Below are 21368 nucleotides of genomic sequence, written 5' to 3'. Positions count from 1 at the left end.
CCTGTTTCCTAAACCCAGCTCTAAACACGAGGACAAAGCCTGAAGCTTGGATTTCACATAATCTTTACTCAGGCATTGAAGCCACTGGGGGATCTGCCTCAGAAAGAAGTGACTGTGAACTAAACAAGGACTTCAAGGTTTGGACCACGGATCGGTTCAGGGGACCAGACTCTGTCCTGAGTTACAGTGGCATAACTGGAATGACTCCTTTGGTGTTACACCATCACTCCACATTTACACCATTTTACAGTAACAGAGCAGCGTCTGGCCCAAGCCTGTTAGAATTTTATTTTAAGAGGAGGAGGGGGAGGGCGCGGAGAATGTGGGTCTTCACAATTGACAAAAGACCTATTAATAATGGTTAATATGACACACAAGAAAGCCTGTGGGGATATTCCTTAAACACACTCAAGTCAATGGGAGGGGAGGGGGAGACAGAGAGAGAAAGCTTCTCTGTAAAGTGGCTAGTGTACTAGCCTGGAACTTGGGAGACCAAAGGTTCAATTCCCTGCTATACTCCCTAGTCTCTCTGCCCACAGACAATATCACCACTCTACTTATTTGGCTGTTGTGAGGATGAATACATTGAAGATTGTGGGGCACTCGGATAAACTCAGTCCTACAGCTCATTTTGATGCTGCCATCAAAACCGGTGACTAACGAGTTAACAAATTAAACTAAAAAGGTAGGGAGAGCAGCTCGTCTCCTGTGGGACTCCCGCTCCGACTGATACTCCGTGCAAGGCAATAAACACTTCCATCCTCCTTTTCAAACAGATTAACGCACTGCTTTTGGGAAGTGAAATGAACAAATCCACTGGGATGCCTTAACGTTAAAATAAACTCCACAGTTCTCCTATTCCCAACCTGAAGCAGGCCCAGCAAACAGCTCTTAATAGCTAACTACCTCGCTTGCTCAGTTTTCGTGGCTGTCTCTGCTGATTTCATGAACTCTGCGGCACGGTGTGCTGCCGTTATCTGTTCTGACACCAAACACCAACACAAAATTGCCAGGCAATGGGGAAAACCAACAAAAGTTCAGTTCTAGCAAAATTTATCTTTGCCATTATCTGGAGCTTCAATGCAGCTAGTTACGGTTACTTCTCCGGCCTCTGCATGCATTGAAAACGTACAAAAGAATGAAAGGCAAGGCAGAGGAGCTACTGACACAGCACATGGGGAAAGGGGAAGGCTTCATCTGTCTTTGACAGCCCCTAACTAATGGTCTAAATGTCAGGCCAGCCCCACAAGGAACCAAGCACAGAACTGGAAATGCTGAATCCTAGCCCCCAGCTCGGACGTGAACTTGCTGAGTGGCCTCGGAAAAGTCACTTTAACCTCTCTTTGCCTCCGTTTGCCCGGCGGTCAGAGGAGGCTACCAAAGCTTGTGCCCCGGGGATGTTCTGTGCTTGCAGAGTGGTTTAGAGATGCAGAGTGTTCCAGCCCCTATTGTGCTATGCAGACTGTGGCTTGAACGCAGGGTGGGGCTACGGAGCCGCTCCACTGATACTGCTGCAAAATTGGTTTTTGCAAAGCCACTTATCTCAACCATCTATCGATCCCCTGACTTCTGGGCAGAGCTCCTGGTATACAAGGAGACAATACAGCACGAGCAAACGAGGACCTCAGAGAGGGTCGTGGAAATCATCATGCCCATGATTTTCCACAATGGAAACAGGAGGCAAGACCCCATAGCCCGGAGCTGGGCACCTGGCTCAGAGTGCTGAGCAGCCAGCAGTTCCTATCAGTGGAAATCGTGGCCTTTTTTTGTTTTGCTCTGGCCTGGCCAGGCACAGCCATTAATCAGAGAACCTCCATCTGAGGCCAAGGCACACGCCTGGCATGCACCCCCGTCGTGATCATTGCACCCAAATAGTGAGGGGCCTGGGCTCTCCCACGGCCTGGCGGAGACCTGACTCGTAGGTGGTGTGTGGGGTATCAGGCTCCTGGAAGAGTGATGCCCTGTACTGAACAGGCCACATGGCCCACTGCTACCACTGCCTCTATGATCTGTAAATAGGATACTTCGCCCTGGAGTCCGCTAATTGTCGAGAAACCTCAGCCCACACTGAAGTCAATGGTGGGTGATCAGGCCCTTAGCTCGGAAGGAAATTTATTAATGATCATTTGCAGGCACCAGCTGGGGGAAGCCACAGGTGACCTAGACTTGTCTCCCTGCTTCACCTGGTTCTGCTGTACTGCGGCCAGACCTCTCCTCTGATGTGCAGGCAGGCAGCTCCCGCTTAGGTCAATAAATCTATGGAAGCCCCAGGCAGGCAATCCAAAGATCACATTCAGCCCCTCAGTCTGATCCAGCTCCCATTAACGTCAATGGAAAGCCTCCCATTCACTCCAGCAGCCGTTGGGTTGGGCCCCTAGCGATCAAAGGCCAGGATAGCCAGTGTGCTCTTTGAATACTATTTGTGATTAACCGCAGTCCATTCTGGAGCTAGTTCCCACTTCTCTTTGAAACAGCCGCCTCAGTCAGAGCCAGGATTCCATTTGGAGATTGGATTTTAGTTCGACTACAGACTTATTTAAAAAAAAACAACCCAGCACCGAAGGAGATCGCTTAACAAATATTTGTCATGGAAATAAAAACACAAGAGGAGGAGAAAAGTGAGATGATCTGATGTCAAATGCAAGAGCAAAAACAACTGCACCAGACTTGCTAGAGTAATTTAGACATTACGCTAAGTCCCAAGATAACATTTATCTGCACTTTGAGATTATATCTCGCTGTCATGCAGCGCATCCGTCCGCACATTACTGTGTGCACCTTGGAATATGCAGCGCACAACACCAGCCCAGGATCACTGCAGGTGATGCAAGTGCTTTCTAAAGACGCAGGATTTACAGTCGTGGCACTAAAATAAATTGGATGGGAAAATAGAGGACAGAACTGCTCTGGGTAATAAGGATCCTCTATGGAACGCAAGAGCCTGATTCTGAAAGGTGCTGAGCACCTATAGTCTCAGCTACGAGTCCTCTGGGCAAAAATTCTTAACTACATTCACTATTGTTAACGTCGGTGTTAAACATTCATGAATCTGGCCCCTCAAAGATCGGGAGCTTAGCTTAAAAATCAAGACGTTTCTAAAAAGAGTTAATTTGCAATTCTTCTAGTTTGCTTTCTGGGTATTTCTGGCCCTTTAGGGTCACAATTTCAAACTTTTTTCTACTGCCATGAGGCCTAGAAACCTACATTAACAAATACGAAAAGTTAAGAAATCACTTGACTCCAGGAGCTGGGGCATGAAAATAAAAACAACCCACCAAATACCTCAAGACTCACAATAAAGCCAGGCGAGTTGGCAATGCTGCACATTCTGAGGGAAGTTGCCTTTACGTGACCCCTTCACTGGGAAATCATATGAGAAAGGGTTTGTGGGGGTTGGAAAACTCCCCCACTTTGGGGGGACTTTACTCCTCTCTTAGCGCAGCCCTGCACCTGCTGAAATGTAGTGGATTTAGGGGGCGATTATCTCTACACCACCGTCACACAGTACCATTAGGATACAAAGTCCGACTCTGATTACCCAAATGGAAGGGGGTCCCTCCTTCACATCCAGCAGAGGTCAGGCCATTCTCAGGGTCAGTAACCCACCTCAGGGATGAAGAGGAAGAACATGATTTCATGTTGGACCAGTGAGGTTTTTGGGTGATGTGGGTCAGGTGAACCCCGGTTCGCCTGACCACACGGAGAGTCAGGAGGGTCCGAAAATCCCCACACGCCACAAGAGGGCTGGGCTGGAGGGAGTAGAGAGATGCAAGCAGCCCGGGACGTTGCCGGCTTGTCCAACAATAGATTTCATGATTGTCTCACAGACCTTCTGTGACTAAGGCTGAAGGTCGCCTGGGGACACTGGTGCCTCTTCAGAGCGGCAGCTGGAACAATGGAAGTACGGTACACGTGCAGTCTGTCTAATGTGCCTTTTCCCAGGTACCTGTGCTCTATGGTTTGCTGACGGCTTTGCCCGCCTGCCATGAAGATTAGATGGAGAGAAGAATGAAATAAAGGTGGTGCTGAGACCCAGATGCACCCAATTACAGCTTTCAAACAACCCCTCATCCACACATGTGACTGCAAGAGGAGCACTGGTGGTCATAAGGGGGGTCTGGGTTTCCATCACCATCAGCTTCACGGAAAGCACAGGGCTACGCACACACTGGGAAGAAAGTAAGTATCCCATTGTTTCCTGCTCTTGGCCCCCATGCAAGCTAGACACTGATCTGCCCAACCTCAGGAAAGCAGTGGAGCCACTAATGTCAAAATCCACACTGCAGAAAGGTAGTTCGGTGCCTTGCGCGTTTCCCAGTATTATCGATCTCACGGCAGTAACAGCCGGTATAATTCTGCTTAGCTTCAAATACCTGGCGATCATGGATTCTTTGGCCATAAGGTTATAAAACATTCTCCAAAACATGAGAAAAAGATTAGCCTGCTTATAGATAATAAAGTACTGTATACTGTCTATCAAGCTGGCTGTGCGCTATTGAGAGCCTACTATTTGACACTTATTTAAAAGCCTCTTCAAGGCTTCCAAAGAAAGTGCAGTTATGCATTTTTTTTCCTGGCAAGAATGACTATAGATAAACATCAATTCACTCCTGCAGATCACAGTCGCAGTAAATAATTTTTTCAGGAAGCTAAGTTCCATACAAAGGCTTCTCAAAGCCCCCATTTCACACAACATCAATGTTTGGTCTCTGAGAAATAAAAGCTCTAAGGTTGCTTTATCCACAGCTAAATTATCAATTTCAATGAGAAATCGGCAAAGATGAAGGGAAGCAAACAACCCAACTCTGAGGTGGCATTGCCCACTAAAGGCACAACTTGGAGGACCGGTGATTTCACTAGCAAATTGTCTGGGCACTTTGTAAAAGATTCAGCAGCCAAAACTTTTCCACGCTGTGCATCAGGCAACATTAACAAGGGCAACTGAGACCAGCCAGCTCCAGGCAAACTCAGCAACCAATGCTCCTGCTTTTTTATCACTTTTAGAAGCAGCAGCCTGGGATTATCCACAATCTAGTCTTTGTCACTAAAAAGCCCCTCTTCAGTTATATCAGTAAAAAATCTCAGCCCGATTGCCTATTAGTTCTCTGCACTGCCTTGATCCAAGGAGAGAGCTGCTGAGCACCCGTGTGCCCCAGTGAAGTAAATGAGAGTGGAGGGGGAAGTGCTCAGAATCCCTCAGGATCAGGCCCCAAGGAGTTACAGCCAGCCTTGGCCGGAAGATGCTTTTCAAAGTGGCAAACAGGGAATTATCCACATGACTGCAGCTGACATGAGCAGAAGAGGGGTGTGACATCTTACATTTCCTGGGATTGCCCTGAAAGTCTGAAATCCAGATCTGATACTACTAACAAGATATTACCCAGAGAGGATATTACATAGCCATGTATGAAGCCCCAACACCCTGATTCTTGCACTGTTCCACTGCCTGGAGTAATACACACTGTGGGGGAGTGCAGGATTTGCACAGTTGCTTGGAAATTTCAGGTACAAACCTGCCTAACACAGATAAAAAGCTACAACTAACTGCCCAGAGAGCCAGGAGTCCCCCATCAGGGTGTGATTTTTAGTCAGATTTTTGTTTAAAAGGGACACGAGCAACTGGAATTGTTTTTTAAATTGACAAACTTTAAAAAAATTACAGAGACCCCTTTAAATAATATGGCTGGCTCTTAAAATAACGAACTTTCTACAAATGGAAGGGTTTTTCTACTTGCCTGTTGAGGTTCACAAGAGCCTTTTCAACAAGCAAGTGGCTGATTGTAAATGGGAAACCATGAAATTGACTATACACAACATGCTTTGCTTTTGTCTCTCTCACGAAGTTGAGGGCCTTTCTGAAACATCTTTTCGAGTGCAGCTATTCCACGCAAATACTGTAGGACACTGCAAATCAAAATGGGCTTCTACTCTGAAAAACAACCCCCCTCCATGCTTATTGTGTCTCAATAACTCTAGATTGAATTTAACTAACTTTACACGTAAAACGACCTGTTTGTTAGCTGCCAATTTTGAGATCTCAACATGAGCTCTCCAGGTCAAGCTGTAAGAATTTACAGGCCAGAAATAACCCTACGCTACAACCGAGACACCCCCTGCGCTTTAACAGGTTGCAAATGTACAACTGACAGTGAAATCCAGCCCCACCACTGGAATTTAGTTAATAACTCTGTGATGATGCATGATCCAGAACAGAACCTGACTCACTGTGTTGGATCTGCAGGATCAACAGAAGTAGTAAAAACTTGCTTTTGTCATTAGTCAGCACCGCTAACTCAGGCAGGAAGCAGAGCAGGGAATGAGGAAGTGCTATTTTTCACAAAAGCAATTTTGAGAGCTGTTAAGTTTCATAATGCCACAGCTGGTATGGAGAAATGAAATGAATGAAACAAATCAAATAAATTAATTAGAAAATAAAACTGTGAATATACCTAAACAGGAATCCTTTAATAGCAATCAGAATTAACTGGAGGGTACAAAGCTTCAAGTTCTCATACGCAGCTATTCTGTGAGTTAAATGTCTATTGCCTCAAGTCAACTAACTCCAAACCTGATAAGCGTATTGTTCTCAAACCTTCAAGGAGCTTTGGAGAAAGTTAAGAGCAACTGAAAGCTGAGGTTTCTAATGGAAGTTAGCTGCCCATAGATTTGCTTGCTTTCACTAGAGCTTCTGGTCCTGCAAAACGCAGCTTAGAAAAGATACATGACTATGAACACTGACCAGCTACAGCTTCAAACTCCTGGGTAATCAAAGCCAATTTTTACTCCCAGACCTTCTACAAACGCACTCACAGTGACGACCAATACTAGAGCAGATCCCTATGCAACGGAGCCCTGGGGCAAGGCTGTAGCACTCAGCTAGTCAGAAGAAGAGACAAGCACAAAAGGTCCACGTAAAGGTTGCATTGCTGTATCCACGTCACAGTAGTTTGTGCTTTAAGGTGAGTGGAACTAGACCCTGGAGAGGCGTGCAGGGGTTCCGAGTATTCCAGGGGAAATCAGTGGGCTGACACGTGAAGAAGAAGATTGCCCCTTCTCAAATGACTGCTTTTCGGTAACAAGCAGCGCTTCAAAAAGGCTCTGCCTAAGTGAGAGCCTTTCATATCGCATCTGATGACATGTTGTGTCAAACCCCCAGTCAGATCATTAACGTTTCCTTTTCCTGGGCACGGAGCGGGAGAAAGCATTAGACAAGGTTTGTTGGTACAACATGCCTAAAAGCAGAACTAGTCTGGAAACACAGCAACTTTGGCCTGTTTACACCAGCAGACCAAACTGTCTGGTTGCTTTTTTAAGCCTGCCTGCCTAGAAAGGGCTTGGGGACCTGCAGTGGAGTTACACCCGGAATGAATTTGGCTATTAAAAGCCCAATCAAGCACCAGGCGCTCAGATACCATGGGGACGGCCGCAGTATAAGAACCTGAGAACAAGAGAATCCAGCAAGGTGTGGGGATGCCCAAGAATCCCTTTGGCTGCGACTGGAATTGCAAGTGTTTAACACCCTACAATAAAACCAGGCACTAGTGGGACAAGCTGGGCATGCAAAAGCTAAGGCACCAAAAATCAGTGGCTGCTTCTGAGAAGTTAGGCCTAAGCAGCAGTGAGTGATCGAGACGGCTGCCCTGGATGCCAACACGCAGGGGTGCCAATCTCCAGTTTGGGGGAGGGGAGTGGTTTGCATGTGCCTTTGGGGGGGGGGGGGGATTTCTTCAGCCTAGGCAACAAAACACCGGCCAACCCCAGGTCTACGCGTACACGTAGGGCCAAATTCAATTCTAGCATAAGCAGAAGTGAGTCTGCTGCAGTCCAGGGCACCATGCCTGCTTTGGCAGAGCTAGGCGGGAGCCCCCCACCACTGAGACCCAGCGTTGCTAGAGTCACCATCAAATCATGAGAACTGGCAATATTCAGTGTTACATCTTCAAGCCCCAATCCCTGGAGTCAGGTGATTGTGAACATTTCAGATTTCGGTACAAATAAAATAAGTGTTTAGCCCTCATTGCTGCGCAGAAAAGCTTCAAAATGGAACCCGTGTGTGACATCAAGGCTCAGAAATCAGAGCCTTGATGTCACATTTGAGTATTTTTTTAAATCTCATGATTTTTAATCTAGCCTTGTGATTTTGGGGGGCCTGACTCATGAATTTTGAATGCTTGGAGTTCACAAAACAGGATAACACACTGCTGGGAACATGCCTGAACTTTGAGAAGGAAGGATAAGATGAATAAGGGCTTATCTATACTTGAAATACTACAAACAGCTGCTGCTGTAGTGCTTCAGTGTAGATATTGCATATGCTGGTGTGGGGATGGAAGGGTTCTCCCGTCAGCATAGCTAATCCACGGCCCTGAGAGGTGGTAGCTATGTCGACAGAAGAATTCCTCCATCAACCTAGCGCTAGCTACACTGGGGGTTAGGTCAGCTTAAACATCTCTCTTGGGATGTGGATTTTTTTACACTTCAAGTGACGTAGCTGGGTCAACCTAACTTTTTAGTATAGATCAGGCCTAAGCAGCTGACAGCATTTGCCCGGAATTCATTGTTAACAGATGTTATCTTGCTAAAAGAGGTCTAAAAAATTGCTGCTAACTCTGAGGCAGGTAACTCATTACCCACCTGGCAATAAAAGAAGTGAGAGATTTCCTGGGGGAAAGAGGATCAAGGGTGTGAGCTGAGCAGTCCTGAGGGAGGAATCATATGATCAGAGAAAGTCTGAGCTGATCTTCACTTTGTCTCATTGTTTCCTTAGTGAATAAAGCAGGACCCCAAGGCTGCCTGAGCTTGGACTCTCCACCACATGGGATTATGTCTGTATGGCAGGCCGAGGAAGGCACCTGATTGGTACTTCCCCATTGAAACACCTACAATTGGATTCTTCATTTTGAAAGCTCTCCCATTCACCAGGACCTGCAAAGTTCCTTACAGCCACAGAGCCACCAATTGCCTTTATGAAGCATAAACTGGACAGTTCCTCATTAAATTACAAAAGACACAAAATGCTGATTATCTCAATCCATACTTCCTAAGCACTCATTACCAAAAATCAGGGCAGCCAGCCAGCCCTCTCCTCTGTACAAAAATGTTTTTCCTTTTAACTAATCTCAGAAAACAACTTGGAGACGTCGAGGAGGAAAGCAGATTTTCCATCACTGAAATAAACTTAATTTTAAAGTCATGAACTTATGCCATCCATTGCTCTCACGAAAATAAAACCGCCAGGGATGATATAATATGCATATTTAACCTTTTGATGCTGCTAATGTTTTTAACAGAACCTGATATATTGTCCATTCCTGCTGACAGGAGCAAGAGTCTATAAGCTATTACTGTGGCTATTAGCAAACTGCCTATTTCCTGCAGTGTTACTTCCAGGTTATATAAGAGAGCCCTTGGGCTTATGTTACTGTAATAACACTGGGCACTATATTGCTCTATACAGAAGCTTTCCACTTAGCCTACTGCAAATCTTTCCCAAACCACTGCTTTGGTCTAACACTCCACTAGACACATCAGAACGTATCGGTCAGCATTATCTGCCTTCAGCGTGCAGGGGCAACAGCTTCACCCTGGGGACTAACATACAATGGCTAACCATTTATAAACAAAGCACTGTAAGAATTCGCTCTTACGCTGAATCTCTTATCCAAGGATCTCAAAGCACTTTAAAAAGATTAATTAGCCCTCATGACACTCAGGTCAGGTAAGCAACTCTTGTATTGTCCCTACTTGACAGCCAGGGAAACCGAGCAGTGATGTGATCAGCAGGCCCTTATTAGGTGACCCATGGCAAATCATTTACCTGCCTCATGTCTCAGTTTCCCCAAGTACAATGGGGGATAATAATACTCCCTTCTTCATAGGGTTGTGGCAGTAATGCTTAATTCACCTGTTCATTAAGTGCTTCGGACCTGCAGACAGAAGGTGCTCTGCAAGCATAAAGCACTATTGCCATGTCGATTTCTTTTTAAATGCAAAGATAAGCCTTGAGCAGCCCGTTCCACCAAGAAGAATGGCTACTATTTACCCCAATCCCATCTGGAATTGTATCTTCTTTATAGAACCCTAGCACACTGGGGGAGGCACTCATGTTCCTCAAGACAGCTCCAGGAAGACGTTCTCCTTCTCCTGTTCTGGTAACAATTTATTTATTTTTGGAGTGAGTCTGCTGAAGACACAGCCATCGTAACGCAGATACAATCAGCAGCGGTTATACCCCTGCATGACACAGAGACCAAGGAACTTGCTGGCTGAAGTCAGCGGGGAAAAGCTCAGCAGTTCTGCCTGGAACAGCAGGTACCGTTCTGGAGAACGTACGTCTTAGAAATCACTGGAGCATGGATCACTGGAGCCAAAAAACATAAAAACAGACTCTATAGTGTGCAGAAAGGCCAAGACCAATTACGATTTCTCTTTAAAAATAAGTGTAGGGGGATGGGGGTGGTGTTTTCCTTCTGTGCTGCTGAGATTATTTACCTGGCCCTGCAGTCTTCACTAAAAATATTTGTTAAAGTTCTCCCTGATGCCCAGGAAGGATCCCGAGCTGTACACCTGTGCCCCCGCAGGAGGACGCTATGCCCCAGCTGCAATGCAGCCTTAACCTTGGCTTTCTGGCTATAAAGCACAAGTGGGAAAGCTCAGCAGAGGTGGAGGAAATACGCTGGGGCATGATGAGCTCCTGTGTGTATTCATGCCCAGGGAATGCCGTGCTGTGGAAGGTGCCAGGGGGGCAGTGCTGGGTGGTGAGGCCCCCTGTCTATCTGCAGCTTAGGCAGCAGCAGTGCCAGGTCAGGCCCCTATGCAGCTTGCTCCACGTCATTGGGAAGCAGCCGAGATCAAGAGGTAGCATTGGAGTGCTGGGACCCTGCAATGGTACAGTGATGAGTGCCACAGAAATGCCAAGTAAATAAATTAAACAACAATGAGGCTTAGCTCTTCGCTGATGGCTCTCAACGCAGGTTCCAGAGGAAGGTTAGTATTGTTGTCCCCTTTTCACAGATGGGGAAACTGAGTCACAGAGCTATGAGGTGACCAGTGTCACACAGCGAGTCAGTGGCACAGCTAGGAATAGAAGTCAAGTCTTCTGAATCCCAGCCCAGTGCCATCACCAAGGTAGCACAGTGACTTCTGTTCTCAAGTCTGTTACAGACATGTAGCTAGATCATGCAAAGGCCCTGCTAGTGAGTTCTTGAGTCCTTGCAGATCACACCCATATTGTGTGACCCACTGCAAGTCATTTACCACCTCTGTTTCCATGTCACAAGGCTTTCCTACCTTCATTACATAAGGTGACTGAAGCATAGGAGATTTCACAGGAATGTTCATCTTCATGCTGGTGGCAGAATTTTTCAGGACACTGAAAACAACCCATTGCACGGGGAGGTTTAAAAACATTCACAGGTGTTTAAAACGCCATGTAATCAAGTTACCAAAAATATAAATCGTAAGCATTAAAACACATTAAAGCAGTAATTAAATTAGGCCATTCATTCCCTGAGAGCGCTTGTTGCTTCCTATTCCCATAATAGCCAGACGCCCGTTCCGTTTGGCTGTTGTCGTTTTAAAGCACTCGCTAAGAAAAGTGTCAGGCTGAAATCCTGTCTGGAAGAAGTGGTCGAACAGGTGGCATGATGGCTGTGCTGCTGTATATTCCACACATCTGGAGCCAGTTCTGAGACCCACTTCTGCATATTCTCCCATATTCTGAGGAAGTGAATACTTGCGACCATTCTTAAATAAGATGCAAATGTTAAAAACATCACAGCGGAAGATATGGCCAACAGCAAGCCCCTCGGGAACTGTGATCTTAATTGATCCACGTGAGAGGGAAAATATTTATTTAGGGTAAGGAGACTGTCAGAAGGCAATGAGTTTTAAAAGTAAAATTACAATGCACGGAGGGCAAAACTATGCAAATTACCATTCAGACTGGCTTCTTATCATTATCAATATCTGCCAGCAAAAGGCCTTCCCAACCAGTCCGTTAGCACTCAATGAGCAACCACAAAGTAATCTTTAATACAGCAGCACCATATTTATGAGACTCTTACCTTTCCCATTATTTAAAAAAAAGAAAGAAAGAAAGAAAAAAGAAAGCGGGGGGGGGTAATTTTCAAGGAGTTCTATTAACTCAGCCATTCGAGCTAGCTTCAGGCCAAACTTTGACCCCCAAAACTCCATGTAGGAGGAGATGTACTTTATACATGTCTTTACAAAAGGAGTATCTATGGTTGTTAGGATGCAAGGCTGAAATGATGGTTTCAGTTGCCTTTTTGCTCTTAAACAGTAAAACAGCACAATCCCTCTCCCACCCTCCAAACAGATATTTTTAATGTATTAAAAAAACTTGGCTCCTTTAATATTAAAAATAACAACGGAACTGGGCAAGCTATTTCCTTCTGAAATTCTGCCTTTGCTCATGCACAGAACTGGTCTAAAGACCCATCCCTGTTACGTTATGGACTTGTGGTCAATGGAAAAGTTCCCCTTGACCACAGAGCCACCATTACCATTATGGCTGGAAGAATTAGTTGACAGTCTTCAATTGAATTTAAAAATGAAGGCCAGATCCTCAGCTGATGTTAATCAACACGGTGCTTCTGTCATTTATACATCGGGTGAGGATCTGACTGTAAACTGCTTTCGGTAGGGTTGGTGCCCCTTGTGTGATCACTTTCCACAAATAGGGCACATGTGTTTAGTGGGAACATTTGTGGAATCAGCTGATAGTCAGCGAGTGCGAATTCTGAACTGTATAAAAGCGAACACATGATCTAGGCGTTGTGCTCATCCCACGGGGAACAGAAACAATCGCCATGTAACCTGTGCAGCCAATCAAAACTAACCAGTACTGCATATGTTTTTAATATCAACACCTCTCACAAATGATCTATAGCCCAACAATTACCCATGGAAAATAGTCAGCAAATTATTGCCAACAACAAATAAATATGGGAAAATCAAACTGCTCATAAAAAAAAAAAAAGCTTCCTCATGAAGAGAGGAGCAAAGACACTCAAGAGTGACCCTGTCCACCTGTGCAAGGGAGGTCAGCAATATCTTGTGCTCAGCAATACTGAAGACAGCCAACAGAACTGAGAGAATCCTGGGTGTCTGGGGCTAGACGCTCAGAGGGTGTGAATGGGCAGAGAGCTCCTGGCCCCAACAGTTTACCAGCAGATCCAACAGTCATGAAGTCATTAGTGGGGTGGCTTCCTTCTCCAGACAATACAACACAAAGAAGGGGCTTGGAGAGTCTTGTCCCATTCGGGTTCTTATACAGAGTCTTGCATCGAAGCCTGTGACCAGCGTCGACAACGTGACTAGCATCTGCCATGTGCAGTGCTTTCTGTTCTCTCCCAGGGGGTAAGGAGAACGTGGAATCCCCAGCACCACCACCCCCCAAGGAATCCACTGATCCCATCTGTGCAGCTCCCTCCACGTGAAATTGCACGCAAGCCTCAGATTCGCCCGAGAGAAATCCCATGATCTTCTATCACCAGAAATTCCCACCCCTTTTCCATTTGATTTATATTTCCCAGAGATGCTGTCCCACACCATATGAAGACAGGAGTGGGGCAGGGCAGGGGGGGTGGGGGGTTTACATTCATGAACATTGGGGGGGGGTCACCTAGTGGCAGAAAAACCCATCAGATGTTATTGGAAGAGACCCTGAAGCTGGTGAAGTCGTGTGTCGTCCTCATGTCAAATACAATCAGTGAGCAATAAACACAAGACAGACGTGTAGATCCACGGGATGCTTTTCTGGCACTGCCGTTTGGTAGGGTGCTGACACAGCAGCGATAGTCCTTTCTAAGTAGATGGGACCACGCCATCACACGGACGGCCCTGGGGACCGAGGTGTAGATGGGCTTGAACAACATTTAAAATCGTAGCCGCTCCGTGCGATGAAACAAGCGTCCCCGAGGCCGTAGCGTGATTTGGGGACACAAGCCCATCTGCCGTGGAAGACTCAGCAGTGATTTTACCATGTACATACAGTGTCATCGTTCTGCAACACCTCCATGCGGCTGGTTTAGTTGCGTGAATGGGAGCAAAGGCACAGCAGTTTCTGTGCCAGGGTTAGCACACCAGCTGGATAAAGACCAGGCCTAGATCCTGGCTTCTCAACACATGGCAGACTTTGAAATGCAGATACCGTCTGATGCTCTGCCCACCTGATGGTTGTAACCCGACTAACAGCATCCCTGTTGTTGCACCAAGGTTTCTAGTGGAGTTTTCCAATCTGAGTGGAGGGGGCTTTTTCAGAACCCCATTACCAGCCTGCCAATGCCCCCCTAAACACCATTCTACTGGCATTTTTTCATTATTCCATTAAGCAAAATTTCCTCGTTAGTAAGTAAATGTTTTTTCCATCAATAACAATGGATAACTAAATCAAACCGTTAGCACGTACTCTTATCTCTTAAACAGACCCATGGATTTACTAACTAATCAGTCGATGAATCAAATACATGATTCGAGGCTGACGATAAATCCAGCCAGTCTATTTTGGGGAGGAGGAAGGGCCAAGGCTATGCCGAGTATTTGCGTATTACTAAAAACAAACAATCCTGTAAATAAAGAGAACCTCCATCCTGTCTCCACAATGCTACTCTTATTGAGTGAGTCAGATGTTCTGCTGATTAAAAATTGATCCATTTCAAAATCTAATCAACAGAATAGGATTCTTTCATATGTTATCAAGGCAGCTGCTGACAACAAAAACCAAACCTGTTATTAACCCATGAACCCCAATGACCTGAACCTGGCTGGGCCCTGAAACTGTAAATTATTCAGTAGTCCAAGAGCAATATTGGAAGCCTGATGAATTTATGCTCTGACTGGAGTCTTTGTGGGTTAAAGCCAATATCCCAGACCCATTGGTCCCCGGAGAATATAGTTCATGACATGCTGCCACTCTGTGTCATGACTGCGAATACATTACCAGTGTCTGCACAGCTTCAGATTTCAGATGTCTAGGCCTTATCTTAAAATGACTTTCTGGATTCAGTGCTGCACAGTGGGAGCAGCAGACAGCTAAAAGGTGCTGTTATTTAAAGGAGAGAAAGTGAGAAATGGGGTTTGTCTCCCCCCTACAACTAACATGATCAAAGACATTGAATTAAATCAGTAAGGCTTAGGGCTTTAATGGCAAATATTTCATTTCCCTGTTTCAAAAATCGCTAGACTGACATGGCTCAGTGTAAAGTATATTTTTAAAAAGACATATGCTACCCACCTACGTTTTGCATTGCTTCGAGTCTGGCTTCTCAGGAAACTCTGAGCACCTTGACCTTGAATTAGGCTGAATTTGCCAATTATTTCTTGTTAAAACAAAAACAAAGCAAATAACGAAGGAGCCAATTCTGCTCGCACAGTTACACACCCGAAATGGCACTCAGCAAGCCCGATTCTGCTCCTGCACTGCTCCAACCGCAGCAAACCCAGCGTGGAGTGCCAGTAGTGTGAAATCTGGGGGAGAATCAGCATGGTTGCACCAGTGTAACTAGAGTCAGAATTTGGCCCTCACTAATGAACTGAGGCTACTACAGCACCGGACAGAAGCAGTTCTTAAAATATATATTAAAATATATATATAAATAATGAAAGTCACAGACACATTCCCATTTCAGTGCTTATATCGCATTTCTGACAACACTGGGGCTGCATTTGAAGTTACTCTTTTACTGAAATCAGCACTTTCCTCCCTTACACAGCAAACAGAATTTCCTTCTACTCTTCCACACATCACGGCGGGGGCCTCCTGGGTGGTTCTGAGTCCCATTAACTTCAGTGGAAACGGAAAGCTCTCAGCACCTTCTAGGATTCACATTTTCTAAAGCGAAAATACTGTTTGTACTATTCTGGGCCACAAATCTACAGAAACATGGACTTCACTTCAAATCTCATGTCAGCAATGCATGCGGCCCAGACCCCGCTGCTGGGGTAAATCAACACAGTTGGGGGCGAGGGATAGCTCAGTGGTTTGAGCATTGGCCTGCTAAACCCAGCATTGTGAGTTCAATCCTTGTGGGGGCCACGTAGGGAACTGGGGCAAAAACCTGTCTGGGGATTGGTCCTGCTTTGAGCAGGGGGTTGGACAAGATGACCTCCTGAGGTCCCTTCCAACCCCGATAGTCTATGATAGTCTAGTTCCCCAGACTCCAAAGAAGGTAGGCTCTTTTACACCGGCTGGGGATCTGGCCATAAACTGTAAGGCTGAAAAGTTAGTGTATCCGCTAGCCTACAAACTTAAACAAAAGAACTGACTACCTGCTATCCAGTCAAATACAGCTATATTAGCCCAAATCAGCATGGAATTGCTTTGCAAATCAACATGTATCTTTGTGTTTTTTCCTAAAAGGAAAAAGATAAAAATCATATTAAAAACAAAGGCCTTCTGATAAAACCCTCTCAAGATGCTACAACAGGGGCTTTTTAAAAACTTGCTTTGCACACACACCGAGGTTCGTTTATATTCCACCTCGAATGCAAACATTTTCTGTTGATTCATAGAATTTAAGGCTAGGAGGGACCATTACACCATCTAATCTGACCTCTGGGACAACATAAGCCACGCAATTACACCCCGTTACCCCAGTGGTGAAACGAATAACCTGTACTTGACTAAAGCATATCTTGCAGAAAGGCATCCAGTCTTGATGTGAAGACAACAAAAGCATCCATCACTCCCCTTGGCTAGTTATTCCAATGAGTAATCACGCTCACTGGTAAAAGTTTGTGCCTTATTTCTCATTTGAATTTGTCTGGCTTTAACTTTCAGTCATCGGATCTTGTTGTGTCTTTCTTCACTAGATTGAAAGGTTAATGGTAACCAGATACTCACAGTATTAACAACAAGGGAGAAGGAGCACAAGCCAAAATAGGGAAAGAATAAGAAAGAATATTTAGATAAGTTAAATGTATTCAAGTCAGCAGCGTCTTATGAAATTCGTCCTAGAGTACTTAAGGAACTAGCTGAAGCAATCTCGGAACCATTAGCAATTATCTTTGACTGAGAACTCATGGAGGACATGTGAGGTCCCAGAGGACTGCAGAAGGGAAAACAGAATATCAATATTTTAAAAGTGGGAACAAAGAGGACCCGGAGAATAACAGACCAGTTAACCTAACTTCAATACCTGGACAGTTACTGGAACAAATTATTAAACAACCAATTTGTAACCACCTAGAGGATAATAGGATTATAAGGAATAGCCAGCATGGATTTGTCAAGAATAAATCACATCAAACCAGCCTCATTTCCTTCTTGGACAGGGTAACTGTCCTAGTGGATAGGGAGGAAGCAGCATCTTGATTTTAGCAAGGCTTCTGACACTGTCCTACATAATTTAGGGAAATACAATCTGGATGAAATTGCTGTAAGTGGATACACAACTGGCTGAAAGTCTGTACTGAGAGTAGTTATCAGTGATTCACTGTCAAACAAGGAGGGTGTACGTAGTGGGGTCCCACGGGGGTCAGTTCTGGGCCCATGACTAGTCAATATTTTCATTAACAACTTGGAGAATGGAGTGGAGAGTACGCTTATAAAATTTGTAGATGACCAAGCTGGGAGAGGTTGCAAACACTCTGGAGGATAGGACTGGAGTTCAAGCCAACCTTGACAAATTGGAGAATTGGTCTGAATTCAACAAGATGAAATTCAATAGAGACAAGTGTAAAGTACTTCACTCAGGAAGGAAAAAAATCAACTGCACAACTACAAAATGGGGAAGAACTGGCTAAGCTAAAAGGACATGGAGGTTTAGTGGATCACAAATTGAATATGAGTCAATGTGATGCAGCTGTGAAAAAGGCTAATGTGATTCTGGTATGTATTAACGCGAGTGTCATATGTCAGACATGGGAGGTCATTCTCTGGCTCTACTCAGCACTGGTGAGGCCTCAGCTGGCGCTCTGTGTGCTGTTCTGGGCACTACACTTTAGGAAAGATGCGGATAAACTGGAGGAAGTCCAGAGGGGAGCAACAAAGATTATAAGAGGTTTAGACACCCTGCCCTATGAGGAAAGGTTAAAAAAAAGACAATGTTTGCAAAAAGGAGACAGAAGGGGGGACCTGATCGTCTTCAAATATGTGAAGAGCTGTTATAATGAGGACAGGTCAACTGTTCTCCATGTCCACTGAAGGTAGGACAAGTAGCAATGGGCTTAATCTGCAGCAAGGAAGATTTGGGTTAGCTATTAAGAAAAATGTTCAACTGTAAGTTAAGCTCTGAAATAGGCTTCCAAGGGAGGTGGTGGAATGGCCATCACTGGAGGTTTGGAAGAACAAACTCCACAAACCCCTGTCAGGAATAGTCTCGGTTTACTTGCTTCTGCCTCCGCGCAGGGGGCTGGACATGACGACTTGTCAAGGTCCATTCCAGCCCCACATTTCTACGATTCTAGATTAAGGAAACCTTTAGTCCCTGTCTAGCAGTTTCATTTTCTGAATCTCACAAGCTAACACACAAGTGTTGTGTTTGGGTGTCCAATAAATTATAAGATGAGTCACACATTTGTGTGTAAATTTTATAGGAAAAAATGTCTATACACCTTAGTTTTTGTAAACCCCAGACACGTTAAAAAAATACTTTTTTTTTTTAAAAACTAAAACTACTTGATTGTGGCCCTATAGTAAACTTTCTATTTAACAAAAACTAACTGGATGCAGACAGCATTGTACAGTCGTTCAATTTAATTCACCTAGAGCGATAACCATAAAATATGACAGAGCAAAACAGTGGCGCCATATAAACTAAACTCAAAGACTCCAATGAATCTTCGCTTAAATAATAATATATTTATAAGTTTAATGCCTCTCCAACCTCTCCTTAAAATCAGAATAATCCTCCAAGGGCACCCTTAGACCTGCAAATATCGATCCTGTCTGGTCTGTGATTTCTCTGTGAGCATCATCTCCAAGGAGCACGTGATGCTGCATGCGCTTGGTGCATTTGGTGGGAGCTGAACATACTTCCTGGCATCTTCATAAAACATGGCTCACCCCAGGTTGTAGAAATGATGCAAAAGCCCTACAGAGCCCAGATGTGGCGCTGATTCCCCAGTGCGACTACTGAAGTCAACGGGAATGTAAAGTGCACACAGATCACCTGCTGCTATATACCTGATACCGCAGAATTGGCATTGCCTAGAGGCTTTTTGCCTGGTCCAATCGGTATTACTTTCCTGCACTCACTGAGAGCTGTAACGCCTCCCATGTTTCGTTAATGTGCTATTTGCTCCCTCTTCTAATCATTTGTGGAGATCAAGCCTAGTGAGACCTATGGTGGAACCAAGCCTCAATCAGGTCCTTGCAGCCTCGCGGCCCCCTGCTCTGTTCTGTCCCAGTCCCACACATCTCTTCCACGTTCCAGATGCTGGATCTCCACAGAGGGCAGATGACCAAAAATGGCAAAAGGGGGGGTGTTTGAGGACCAGAGCTCAAGTTACTCATGGGTTGACAATTAAAGGCTATTGAATTTAAGTCTATTTCAAGAGCATATAATAAAGCTGTCTTTGGGTGGAGTAAATGATTCTCTACAAGCTCCCCTGGGATGGTATCCAACACATATCTGGCGTGTCTTTATATGCGCATTTGCTAATACAAAATCCCTACAACAAAGATCTGTAATCTGGGAGCCAGATTCTCAGTTATGCCAGTGTCAATCCAGAGCAGCTCTGATGACTTTAGATTAAATTTGCTGAAGTTATGCTGCTACAAGTGAGATCCTGCCCCCGGGACATTTAGTGAGCGGTCTTTGTACAAGAGTCTCTTCCAACATCAAGGGAACTTCTGCATGCAGAACATGGTCCAGAGTAACAGCCTATTCTGCAATCATATTAGCATAAAAAAAGCCAAAGTGTGCTTTTAGTGTAACTCGAGTCACTGAGGGAGTGGGAGAAAGATCGGTCTGGACTAGCTATTACTAGTAAGCTCGTGGGGAAACCGGTTTCAGTACAGAATGAAGTGACAGTTAATCGCAGCCCTTCTGAAAATGGCAGCTCTTTGATGTGCAAGAGAAGAGAACTTTAAATGGATGATCAGAAAAGATCTGCCGATAGTGCTGCAGAAATAACTTACTGTCTCCAAATGGGTTTAAACTGGCATTACGTGCTGTTTGCACCTTCCCCACTCTTGATGTGGCTTCTGTGAAGACATAAACAAAGCCAGTGGCTCTCGCAAAAGATTTTGAAATCCCAAGGAATATCCTGTATGGTCTGTTTCTCGGATCTCCCATATGGGGAAGTAAAATATATATCAAATTAAATCCAGGCATAATTCAGGGCTAGGCACAGAACTTCCCCAAGAACACTGACCTGGGAAGGGGGAAGTGAGCCCACCCCATGGAGGTCGCTTATCTGCATGGAGGGAAACAGTGAGGAGAGTAGGATTCTAGACCCCAGGTAGTGACGCATGGGAGAGGTCCCTGTGCGCATGGTGGGGTCATGTGGGTTGTAGTGATATGAGCTGCCTGTTTCATGTTTGTTTCATCCAGACAAGGGAGACTCTGGACAGAACTCCATTGACTTCAATATGAGCTCTGCACATCAATCCAGGAGCTAGACAGCCAGCAAGATATACAGGGTGAGTCTATATCTCCAACTCCTAGGCAGAGACGCGGCAGGCAGCTCTGCGCACTCCTCCACCCACAGGTGCTGCCCCAGCAGCTCCCATTGGCTGTGGTTCCTGGCCAATGCGAGCTGCGGAGCCAGCACTCTGGGCAGGGGCAGCGTGCAGCCCTGCCTGCCACGCCTTCACCTAGAAGCAGCCAAGACAGGTCGCCACTTGTGGGGAGCCGCCCAAGTTGAGTGTCCCCCAGGTCCAGCACCCCAAGGCCCCTCCCATGCCCCAACTCTTTGCCCCAAGCCTGCATATCACACACCCCCGTTCCCAACTCCCTCCCAGAGCCCGCGTCCTGCACCCCCTACATCACAACCCCCAGCCCCCTCCTGCACCCAAACTCCCTCCCTCTTAGTCAACAGCATTTTTCACTTACCGGCACCCCTCTATTCCCCCAACATGCTGGATAAACCAGCTTTTACTGTAACACTGTTGTCTATGGACAGCACCCAAATCTCAGATGGATAACTGAGGGCCACGCCATACCATCCCAGGGCGAAGCCGGCAGGAAGGGGACAATGTACTGAGAAAAGGCCTTGAGGTAGCCCTCATGGAGCTCCATCCTGATGTGGCCAAAGCCACAAGTCTCCAAAGCTACAGAACCACAGATCCACAGAGATGTCTATCCCCAACCCGGTGTGATCTCAGGAGCTACATGCAGAAGGCCTGTCCCTCCCACTACATCATGGGTCCTACTCCCATGACCCCATTTGCCAGGATTGGT

General features: G+C 45.6%; 1 protein-coding gene across 5 annotated transcripts in view; it reads right to left on the bottom strand.

Moving 5' to 3' along the window:
- The window catches only part of CUX2 (cut like homeobox 2), a 219978-nt gene that overhangs the window by 174500 nt on the left and 24110 nt on the right, over positions 1-21368 (bottom strand). Inside the window, exon 1 of one of the 5 annotated variants that reach the window (XM_050924580.1) lies at positions 20105-20164. The exons of the other annotated variants lie outside the window; for them this stretch is intronic. The gene's annotated coding sequence lies outside the window, so the exon portion shown is untranslated. Of the gene's footprint in view, positions 1-20104; positions 20165-21368 lie in introns of those variants that run through there. 5 annotated transcript variants of the gene reach the window in all.

Source organism: Gopherus flavomarginatus, chromosome 15 (genome assembly GCF_025201925.1).
Source record: "Gopherus flavomarginatus isolate rGopFla2 chromosome 15, rGopFla2.mat.asm, whole genome shotgun sequence".
Classification (NCBI taxonomy): Eukaryota; Metazoa; Chordata; order Testudines; family Testudinidae; genus Gopherus; species Gopherus flavomarginatus.
The sequence above is the reverse complement of the archived record's forward strand: the minus strand, read 5'-3'. Positions and strand labels throughout refer to the sequence as shown.